The 12,370-nt window shown below is 38.7% G+C and overlaps 1 protein-coding gene across 1 annotated transcript in view; it reads right to left on the bottom strand.

Moving 5' to 3' along the window:
* Positions 1–12,370, bottom strand: part of HHIP (hedgehog interacting protein) — a gene marked incomplete at both ends in the record, with an annotated part of 75,659 nt that overhangs the window by 29,112 nt on the left and 34,177 nt on the right. The gene's annotated exons all lie outside the window — the stretch shown is intronic.

Raw genomic sequence — 12,370 nt, 5'->3', positions numbered from 1 at the left:
TGCAGGCATTAAAAAATAACTAGTTTCAAAAAAAGAGAGATGCAAATGGAAAGATGCCCTGATGACATTACTCTGTCTTACCCACAATTCTGCCTTTCTCCTTTGGCTCTCAGTAGCGAACTGTTGTCTATTAAAGCAGATACTTGCTTTTTCTGGTCGCAAGGGGAATGTTACATTCACACGAGCTATGTATCGAATTATTGTGGGGCAGGGGGATAAAGCAGCAAACCGCACCCAGCTTGCAGGAAAAAAAGCTACAGATTTCCACTTAGATTGGTCCCCAAGTCTTTATGCTAATGGCTATTAAAACTTGCTCAGCAAGTGCTAAAAGGAAGTTGCTAGCAGTCTGCATCTTGGGAAAAAAAAAAAAAAAGAAAAAAAAAAAAGCACACCTTAAACAGGACACCTTTTGCCAGAGGGTAATAAAGGACCAGAGGCGCTTCATTCAGTGCGCACCGGTTGTGTTTTTTCCGCGAGCATTACCGTGGTAATCATTCATGTTTGCAACATAAACTAGATTAAACTGTGGACCTTCTGAGCCTGGCTCTGTCACTGTTTTAAGAGAAGAGTGAGTTCAGCGACTTATCAAAATTATACTAATCTTCACTGTAAAATATAAAGGTTCTCTTCTTCACTGAAGGTTATTTCTTTAGCAGATTCCTAGCTTTAGTCATTAAGGCTCTGAAGGTACTTAGCAAAGGTTGTAAAGAGTTTTCTGCAAGATATTTCAATTCACTTTTTCTTCTTATTTTAAGAAACTGGAAAATCGTATTATCTGAATGGGTTTTGGTAGGGGAGTAGAAGACAATTTGAAGGACAGAAGTTCAGGTGACATAAAAACACAGGACAGAGACTGGAAGCATAGGAAAGGCTAACTGTAACTGATGCTGAAATTCCACCTATCATCTTGTCTGGGATTCTCTCCTGAAGGCAGAGCCACCGCGTAGACCATGAGGCTTGCCTGCGGGCACCAAAAGATGGTGGGAACACATCACCATTTTTCAACTGCCAAAGAATGCGTGTGCAAATTCTAGAGATAAAGCAAATGCTATTCTGTTCCCTAATATCCAAAGAACTTTCGGACTCTGAAATCTGGATGCATGGAGAGGCATATTTCAGCCTATGTTTAGCATCAGCATTCAGCATAGTTTTGAAAATGATGTGTCATATCTTCAAAGCAAACACTGGTTGCGTATGCTGCTGGCTTTCTCAATAGATGATTACGCTAAACCTAATAGGCAAAATCAGAATTTGTATTCTTAGAAGGTCTCTAATTATTCTTCAACGTCCTACCAGTAGACATACAACAGATCTACTGGATGAAGGCTCGACAGCTGTGTTATGTCTATTTACTCCAATATTAAAATTGTTTATACCTATGTTCTTTGTCCATTCAGTTGTTCCAAAAAGTAAACAGTCTTGTCTTATTGGCACAAATGCAAACAGAAAATCAGTTTAGAGGTCCAGCATCTGCTACTGAGTTTTAAGCTTCCACATGTGAGCATGAGCATTGGAAGTGTGTTTGTTATCCAAAATCAAACTGTTTGAAATAGAAGGCCTGCACTTGCTGGTGTCCTGATACAAAGGCAGCTAGAAAAAACAGAAAGTGCTACTATTGCATTTTTTTCAACAAAAACTGTGCTTGTGAAGAAATATGCGTTTGAATTCTCCGATAGTGCCCAAGCGGTTTTCTCACTGGTACTTTGCCAATCGCTTCAGCCTCACGATGCCCCAGGACCGTGCAGCCCGAGGGCAGAAAGGCTAGCGAGCAACTAATCTGCACCGCTGCAGTTAAGCAACCGCTTGGATTTCAAATACTGACTCGAGTAATCAAACAATTTGAGTTCTTTCAGTAAGTCTTGAAAAATATGCGTAATTTGCCAGCTACCTGAAAACGAGGAGTACATAAGTCCAGAGAAATCCAGTTTTTTCCCCAGACGTTTTGCGAACACCAGAGGAAGCTAAAATAATCAAGCATTTTTGTGCTCGATCTTGTCTTTACCTCTCAACTAAAATCGAGAAAAAATATTAATAATTTGAAGAGAGACGTGCATATTTTTATGAAATGCGCCAAGTGGAAAAACCAGGGTGGTGGAGGATATACGGTTTGCTCTTCATGACTAGAATCTGTATATAAGAGGAGAATGATGGCAATCCACAGCCGTGTTGACAATTCAGACATACAGGAAATACCCTTGTAGGAAACTAATACCATCTGGGTTTGGCCCAAGATGTGTGAATGAGAAATATGTTTCTTGTTGAGAATGCAAAGATAGTTTTGGACATTGCAAAGAAGGAATGCGTTAAGCATGCACAGTTATAAAAATGAAATAGGGTGAGGCATTGCATGCATATGGAATAATTAGAGGAATATGTTGGTGTGCGTCAATAGCTGATGCAGATTAGAACTTCAGAATTCATTTGTCCTAAGACAAGCAGAAATTACTGCGAGAAATGTCTTCGGGATAAATGGCCAGGAGCTTTCTGAATAAAGACAGTATTTGAAAATGCTGGTTTGTCTAAGCCACGGTGTTCCCTGACAGAAGGGGAGGTTTGCTTGTGGCACACGTATTTTGGGGAAAAAAGTAAAATAGTTTTGAAATTGTTGAAACATCCAGTTCTAATATTTGTAAAATTGGCAATTTGGATGAGTTCAGTGAGTTGTTTTCAGTTTAGAAATTAGTTTTAGTTAAAAGAATGTCAACACTGAAATGGAATATTTCATTTGGCCCTTCCTGAGAACCTTTGAGTCCACACTCGGTAAGAGTATGTTTTCAAAATCTCAGAATATTCTCACTCCTCTCTATCCTGTTCTTGCATTAACTGTCTGAGATTTTAGTGTCTGTTCTTGGCATAGGAAGGCTCTCTGGTTTCTAACGAAGCCATTGCCAGCATTCTGAGGTTCCCGAGACTCGCTGCCTGCGGGATGGATTTTTGCCTCTCCCTTGACACCCTCATCTACTTGTGAAAGCCCCAGCAGTGCTGATTTTTCTGTTATTTGTGAGGCTGATGAATGCCTTGCATGGACGGGAAAACGTTCCAGGCTCTCTTTTTGGTGCACATTTGACTTCTTCTCCAGTCTAGCCTTTAGTACTATCGTCCTTTCTCTAAGTTCCGGCTCTAAATGCTCTTTTTAAAGAAAATTATTGAGAAGATAAAAGGTTTGCTAGTCTTTCATGTCTGTCAAGATGCTGGATTAGCCCTGTTCTAGGTTCAAAGACACTCATTATACAAATTACCTGTTCCTTTACTAAGCAATGCTCATACGGTGACAGTAAACTGTCTGTTATTGTATCTTGGTCTTCATTTGTTTTCAGCCGATTTTTGACATACCTGAACAGGATTATTCTTATCACTGCTAAACACTGCTGGGAACATTTATTTAGCATGTATAAATTGTTTTAGTGCTTACCCAGAAGGCACAATGCAAAAAAAAAAGATGGAATATTAAAATGGTCATTTTGATTCTCTTCTTTGCCATTCGTTTTTAGAAGGCATTGAACGTGCACAGCACCTGAGATCTTTGGACAGGATGATCAAAGTCTATTGAAACAAATGTTATTAATACACTAATGGCACACCAATCGCATATCCTTGATCCGTGGATTACATTCAGGTCGACAGGGGCTTTCTGAAGGAGCAGGCGGGCTAGAGGTACGAACAGCAGCCCATTACAGAGTCCGTTTGCAACTGCGAGTTTGAGAAGATCATCAGGGCTGAGTTCTGTGCTTGCTAGCTAATAAACTATGAATATATGACTTGATGGTAAATCCATTCCTCATTATCTTCGACAATGACTTATTAGTACCTCTTTCAGCTTCGTTACAGAATTGTGTTATATTAGTTCATCCTTTGCTAGGCTGTACACAAAGCATTGCTTTCATTTGCATCTACTGTGGAACATGCACATCTGCCTTTCAGGTGAGAATTTATGACTGTGCAAGGCTTGAATTTTCCAAGCTGTTTGTGCTTATGTTAGGCAGATACTCACTACGTACGCACATAAACATATGCATGCATCCAGCATTTAGGTGAACACAGATTTCCTTGTCCCTGTAGTTTAAATCCTCATCAAATTTAATTCTTCTTTATAGTCCCAAAAGCAGAAAACGAGTGGATTTAAACAGTGCATGCATGCTTGATTTGCATATCCTAAGGCTTAAATAGATTTTTGAATAAATAGGTATTTGAACTCCCTAAAAGAATTTATTTTATAGTATAGAATAAGTTAATATTGTTATACCTACAACGTTCAATTCCAATGTTGGGGAAAAAGGGTTTTGAAAAATGTGCGTTTCATGTATGTGCCCGTGTTTTTTAAAGAACTCATTAAATTATGGTTGTACTACGTATTTTAAATATTGACATTTCTGAGTGGGGTTTAATTTTTATTCTGCCAAGCGTTGTAAATTCCTGTTTTGGATCCTGAGGATTTCGGTGGAGGTGGAAAACCACTAATAATTTCTTCTTGTTCGTGCAACTTGTATTCACTTGCATGTTTTAACTTGAAGCAGACCTTTTCTGTTGATGCTGATAACACCGCCCTGAGAATTAACCAAACTCCTTTGGAGTAGGAAAGAGTAAAACTTCCTTGAAGTAATGGCAGTGATAATCACCTTAATATAAAATTTTGTTTCATAAGGCCCTCATTCAGCAAGCATTTAGGCACGTGCCCAAACTCCACTGATTTTTTTCTAGTGCAAAACAGGATATCACGAGGCAGCTGATTCTCTCCACTTCAGAGTTTACATGACTTTTGGTGTCAGTAAATGAGATCCGATACAATGGTGATGAGTAAATTTATCAATCAAAAATGCTGCTGATTGAGGGGGGGGGGAAAAATTCCTGGAAAAAATGGAAACTTTTCTCTTAATGAATCCGACCCTGAGATTTCATAAAGATTTTTTTATGGTCTGTAGCTAATGTGATGGTTATGCAGCTAAAGGCATTATCTTCACATCATTATAATGAAACATAACACTGGCATCCTTGACTTTATTAGCCAGGCTTCATTGGTATCTGACATTATATATTTCCTATTATAAATCTAAATAAGAACTTACAGTGACCTGCATTAGACCAAACATTAAACAATTTACTAAGATTACGACTTTGAAAGGGAACTTAAAAAAAAAAAAAAAATTCTTTTAGACCACCAAGAAACAACCATAAATTTAAGGAAATATGAGGTTTCCACCATGTGACTTCCCCTGCAGAGTTATGCAACAGACTGCTGTTACTTAAAGGTCATACATAAAAAATTTATGGTACATTTTTAAAGAGATTTATAGTGTTTCTATTTATACAACTTATATGTCAACAATTTAAAGGTATAGTATACTAAAATAACAAATTAAGTCTAATCCCTTTGAATCCTTCATAAAATAGAATGCTCTAATATGTCATATGTAAAAGAAGTTTAATAAATATATCTGTATTAATTGATGTGGTATGTGTGATGTAATGATTAGCTATTTATTATCTATTACAGATCATTTATTCATTTTTATCCTGAAGATAATTTTGCAAATGGGGTTGATTAGGGGAGCATTCTTTGTCGCATAGGCCCATTACATGGTGGAGTAACTCTCTTCAGAAGAGCTCTGCAAATCCGTCTCAGAACTAACATTCTTTCAGTGTTGAGATCAATGATGCCATTGATACTACCTAGACCTCTTGTTTTGGCATATCTTTGGACTCAAACACATAGCATTTACCCAAGATGATGTTGGATTCTCTGGAAGTAAATTTTGTAGCACTATATGAAGGTTCCATCCCTTAGTTTTTTGCTGAACTTTATTTGCTTTGCACTGAAATGAGGTGGGAGCAGTTATACAGTTACTCAGCCTTAGCTGAGGCAAGAGAATGACAAAGAAGACAGAGAGGGGATAATTTCTCAAATCACAAGAGCTGCTTTACCGTTAGGGTAAAGTCAGCCATAGGAGTCACATTCTCAACCTTGCTGTTGCACACTTAACCAATATACTTATGTATATTTACATGGGACTTGAGACCGCATATGCATCATTTTACACCAGGAGTCGGAACCATATACACAGGTCTGGCAGTGATTATTGATGCAGAATTCATCCCTGAATTTTGCATATTAAAATAATGCCTGCATACGAAGGCGCTGTTCGGGCACAGTATTTAAGTACCCTAATGGGTGTAAGCACTTTGACACCGTAAGTATTCATTTCTCATGAAAACAAGTCTTCATAGATAAATAAAAGTCCTAAGTACACGAAACACCTATGAACACGCTCAACCGTTAACACTCCAATACTTCCATTGCCTTTGAGCTCAAATATAAACACAGTGCTGAATGGGACAATAGCATTTGGAGAAAGATACTAACATGGTCATGGAGATTTGTCTCTACCTGGTATTGTAGCCTAATCTTGCCCTCAGTAAAGAACCTAAGAATACACTCTGGGGGTGGTGGTAAGTTCCTAAAAACAGGGAGGGGAATTCTCCACGAGAGACAGCCTTTGGGTCGCTGTGGTGCCCATCAGGTTTTAGTTACGGAGTCTCTACTGACTTGAATGACCATACCTCGTCCCTTGATGACTCTCACAGTATTCCTGTAGGGACGCCCTTTATCTGGGCTTGAAAAATGTTTCTTGCCTTGCTGTGGGAGATACTGTTCTGTTGGTCTTGTTGGCAACTGCTGTCTCTAGCTCTGAAGGTAACAGAATGCCTGCGAGTCCCTTCAGAGCTGGAGCTGATACCGTACTTCTTGGTAAGACGTCCTCAGCAAAATTACCTAATGGACCTTTGCAAAAGGTACTTGTGCAACCCTGGATTACTGCGTTTTTTGCTGTAGAATAGAGTTATACTGGTCCTGCGGATTTTGGATGTTTCTAAAGCTGTGGCACCCTGTGATTTGCCTTTGCTGACTGAAGAAACATATTGCTATGCCCAAGCTGGTCATCACCCCTTCACCAGCATAATTCATTTCCATAGTAAGAAACTGTCGTAAAGAAATTTGGCTACAACTGTTCCAGCAGAGTTTATAGGTTCATAGGCCAACCCAAGCAGCAATTAATTTAAAAGAAGATGTGATCATTTCCTATCTTTTATGAGCATTAAATAATACTTTTTTTTTTCTTTTGGACAAAAAAATATTTGACATGTCAAATGACTAGCGTAAGGGCTGATAGCATCTATGGTATTTTTAAATATTCATATCTTTTACAAATAAGAAAATCCCAAAGTGTTAGAAAAGAATAACAGGTATGGCATTTTAAAAGCTGTTTTTCTTTGTAACTGGAAATCTAGAGTTTCAGAGAGAAAACACTAATAAAAATTAGTCAGTCATCATTATGATGTCATTCTCATAATTTCCCTTGAAGTAAACTAGCGAGTACAAATAATATTTGTAATGTCTGACATCATCTATGTAGCTTTCCATTGCTCAGACTTTGGGTTAAATTTAGTGATGTTTCCCATTTGTTAGAGAGAACACCTTCTGGGTGGAATGGATTCCATTAAGAAAATCTCTCTGAAGTTAAGCCATCTTTGTAACTTGTTTGAAGCAAAACAAAACAAAGTGGAAAAAAACCCAAAGAGGCCAGGAATGATAGAAGTAGAGCAGTAGCAATTTATAAAAACTGTGATCATCTGTAAGAGCCAAAGTTTCAGTCCCGAGTCTGAGTGCTCACATGAAAAAAGGAACCTGCATTTCAGTGATGCTCTCTTTAAAAAGAAGCAAGAGTAATCATAATTGTTTTACTCAGGAAACAATATTCCCTTCCATGTGATATATACCTATTTATCACAGTTTGACCTGCAAAGGCTTCTTAGAATCACTCAAACTTTTAAAAAATGTTTCAGAATAGCCATGGACTCATTTTTTGTTGCTTCCTGCTTGGAGATGTTAAGCATTAAAGGACATTTCCAAAAGTCATTCCTTGTTTTTAAGGTTTAACTTAACACAGCTAAAAAGTGTACAGGAATCACTGAAAGAGTGTTCAGTATTTCCTCAAAACTAGTCTCAGGTTGACCACAGGCACTAACTCCCATTTGAAAATCCTAGTCTTATATTTGCATTAATTAGAATACTGTCTATTAGGTGATAATTTATGCATGTAGAATGGACAGCCACCGCCTTTCATCTTCATTTTTCTTTTCATTCTAAAGCTTTCTACAGTTTTTAAAAAGGTAATTTCATTTCATTATTGCTGTCTATTAGTGACAGGAGATATGTCAGTACCACAATAGCATCACAATACTACTCAATAACATATGCTAAGAACATGTAGAAGATGAGAAAGTTGTATTTCACATGAAACAAGTCTTGTTTCACTTGTGGAATACACAGTCTTGCTTTTTCTGTGTCTTGCCCACTGTGTCCTTTCCCAGATGGAGCCCAATGTGTCTGAGCCATTTCTCCACTCCCAGAAAGAAGCAAAGGAGCAGGAGAGATGGTGGTGAAGAGCGATCCCCATTGCCTTCCCCAAACACCTGTGCTGTTCTGCCTCACAGCATGACTGGTTCATCAGCATCTTTGTCCTTAACGTACTTTTGATCTAGACAAATATGTATCGATTGAGTTCATTTTTAATGAAATTATCACCTGGAATTATATCTTTCATTTCTAGTCATCTTTCAAAGACATGCAGTACACAGATGATTTGGACCAGTTTAATCCTAAGACCCCTGATAACTTTTTCAGATAATACATTACATTACTTAATATAAACTTGAAATTTAAGTTAATATTATTTATTATTCCTGATTTTTTTAGTTGTTGTTGGAAGACTTGGGCATCTGTTTTAAACGGTGTCATTATTTACACGTGGTGACTTCTGCATTTGAATGGTCATTAGCTAAATGTGACTTTTATTCAAATTCAAAGTCAAAAATATGACTAGAGTTGTCAGAGTTTTGTGAGACACTGATTCATTCCTTGATAAATGCCAAAATTCTCTCTTACCCTCCCACCCAAAAAGAGGAACAAGGAATTCACCCATTTACAGTCTATACTTAAGTCCTGAATGGAACCTCTCCTGAAAGAAAAATAGCTAACATTAACATAAGTTCTTCTTTAGAAATATGAGGTACGTATTAATTAGCAGAGCCTCACCGAGCTACAAAAACCATATTCCCTTAGGAGAAAAAGAACAATAACTACTGAAAAAAGTGACAGGCTATACACAATTTGTAAAATCTGAAGAATACAAATATAACTGCTTAAACATATTTAAAAAGTGGTAAATTCACTTCCTCTACAGATTCATAAACTCGCAAATGTTTCCTTGCAATTGTTCTTGGAACTGATAGAGGAAAATCTCCCAGGGACACATGAAATGTAATAAGTGAAATGAAAATTGCCCTTTGTCATATGAAGATCAAACCAAGAGATATCCTCCGGAAAACCAGCAGGTTCCCCATGTCTCTGCTCATATGGGCTCTTCCCACAGTCTCACTGCGTGAAGGACTCACAAACTTCGTCAGAGCTGACTGTATGGAAAGAATGTGGACCCAAACATTTGAAGGCATGCCACAGAACCTCAGCAATCCAGTCTCTTGTTAATTACAGCGAATATTTCATTATGTTGTGGAATTCTCAGCTGCATAGATGTGTGTATACATCTTAGTACGCAGCGTAGCCAATGCTTGCAATTACCTTATGAGCCTTGCAAAGTGTAAGAGGTGTACGGAATGCTGAAATTAGCAGAATAAAACATTGCGGTAGGTTTTCAGCTTTTTAATTTGGAACCTTTAGACTTCGTGATCGCAGGAAGAAGTTTGAGAACACAAATCAAGCTGAAAAGTAAGGAGGCAGTGAATTTCCACTCCCCCTGTTTCCAAATGGATTTTTTAAGCACATGGCTTTTAAGCCAATTTCATGATTTTGGAGTCTCCCTCATGAGTGTCTGAATGGACAGGATTGAAGGTACTTTATATGGCTTATTTAAAAATAACATCCTAACCCAAGCTATAAATCACGATAAGTATTTAATGCCTTATGTATATAATAAATATTCAAGTCTAAGTATCTGGTTACAGCAGTGATTAAGAGTTCTGAAAATCAACCCCTTAAAAGACGCTCTTCAGTGGAAATGCTGTTAGTGGTGAGGCTTCTTTCACACCCTTCTATGCACATGTACAGTTCACAGCCATTAAGTCAACAGCGTGACAGCATCTGTTACTTCTGAAGCGTTGTGCACGTCTATACACTTGCAAATCTCATTTGAATATTGTTTTTTGAGAAACTAAAAAAAGATCTTAAGAGAGAGAGGAGCCAGTCTGATGTGAAGCTCTGTACCTTACAGTGGTTAAAGCAACTGGATGGGTTTTACGGTGGGAACAGGGACAGAAGGCTAGAAAGATATCTTAGGGGAGACTATCTCTAGATTTAGGTTTTAATGAGGAAAACTGGATCTTCATTGAGTTGGGGAGGATCTACCTCTGGCTGGATAGCCACAGTCAGAAGGAATGAACTGGAACTACAGATATAGATTACTGCAGCCTTCGTCGTTTTCAAATCCTATTCCATTTGCAACAATACAGGCAGGGCACCGACGGGCTGGCGACAGCTCTGCTGAAGGGGGCTTTTGGGGTCTCAGTGGGCAGCAAACTGCAGGTGAGCCAGCAGCGTGCCCCGGCAGCAGAGAACACCAACAGCATCCTGGGCTGTATGAACAAGAGCACAGCCAGCAGAGGAAGCGAACGTCCTCCCTTTGCTCTGCGCTCACATGGCTGCATCGAGAATACTGCGCCTGCTTTTATCGGCCCCTCAGTACCGGGTTGATATGGGTACAGCGGAGTGAATTCAGTGAAGGGGGGCTGGGGACTGGAGCACTTGCCCTGCGTGGAGAGGCCGAGAGAGTAGCGTTTGGTCAGCCTGGAGAAGAGAAGGCTTCGGGAGCTTGTTCAGCAAGTGGGGTGACAAATACAGAGAATTACATCACTAATGCTAGTCTAGGATCTTTGGCAAAACGTTTCTGTGGCAGTTATCGTTGCAAAATCCCAATCGGTAAAAAAAATCAGTTCACGCATCCCATCAAGCTATTGGTTATGTTGTTATGGACTTTCTCTCATTTTCTTTTTCTGCTTGCACTAGAATTTCTAGTCTTGACCTGACAAGGTTTCGAAACAACAGTTTCCGTAAAATCGGAAGGGGAATTCTGCACTTGATTCACGGCAGGGTCTACAATCTGCAACTTGCGTATCCTGAACAACTTCCCATACCATCTGAATACAGCAGTGAGTCTCTTTTACCGAACAATAGTTAATTGCACACAGGAGCACCGCAGGTCTCTTTATGAGCAAGTACCGTTAACTTTTATATGTGCCTTTGGAGCTGCTTCTCTGAATGTTGTCTGTCTTATTGTATATTGTGTCCAATATGTTACAATTTTATAACTTTCCCCGGAAGTATAGCTTGACAACCCGTAGTCACTGTCGATAGCCTTGGAAATGCTTACTATTGCATCCAGCCCTGATATACGGCAGACTTTACGCTTTGCAGCATATTCAGAGTTTCACATAAAAGATAATTTTGAGATGTCTTGGTTCTGCTCCACACAGAAAAGAAAGAATGAAAATTAACACCGAGATATTTCTGGACCAGGAATCTGAAGCAAAGTTTAGAGGTGATAGTTGTATAGACTACAACACTAGCAGCTACAACACCTACCTGCCCCCAGTTTTATTGACATATGACCTAATTTCCCACCAGGAAAGCTGCCTGGCTGCTGTAATTTTCGTAAACAATTGGATAATAAATTATAGTAGTAGGAAAGCTACAGGTGAATTATTGGTGTTGAATCAAAGCAGCAGCCTGTAACGGACAGGCGATAATGTTGCTCGAATGTCATTCCTTTCATGCGTGACAATTCAATTTATGAAAGTATTCATCAAAGAAAAAAGAGAATGAAAGGGTGATATTGCCTTCTCTGAAATTTATTACTTCACCTATTTCTGCTAGACCTTATTTTTTTCCAAATTAAATATCTTTTTAGATGCCACCAAACAAAAACCCTTTTCAACACTACTTACTCCGATTGTGTCTCGCTGAACTCCTGAGGATGCTGCTGGGTGACAGTGTTTGTTCACCAAAGTACTTCAAACCCTCTCTTAGATACTGCTTAATACCTGCCTTTTTGCAGTGGGATAGCTACTCAAAGTTGTCACTGATGCTTTTTAAATATTTGGGGGGACAGGATAGGATAAGGTGGGAGCTCTTTGTGTGTTTAAAGATTCTTCCTGAGGTACATTATATTGAATTTAGTGTGCCATTCTGTTACTTAGATTTAGAAAATTTCTCTACACTTCCTACCAACATACTCTAATCTTGTATCACCAGCAAATTCTGCCACTCAGTTACCACGAACTCGTCAAAGTAACAGCTGATTTTCTA

Source organism: Vanellus vanellus (genome assembly GCF_965231255.1).
Source record: "Vanellus vanellus genome assembly, chromosome: 4".
Taxonomy (NCBI): Eukaryota; Metazoa; Chordata; class Aves; order Charadriiformes; family Charadriidae; genus Vanellus; species Vanellus vanellus.
The sequence above is the reverse complement of the archived record's forward strand: the minus strand, read 5'-3'. Positions and strand labels throughout refer to the sequence as shown.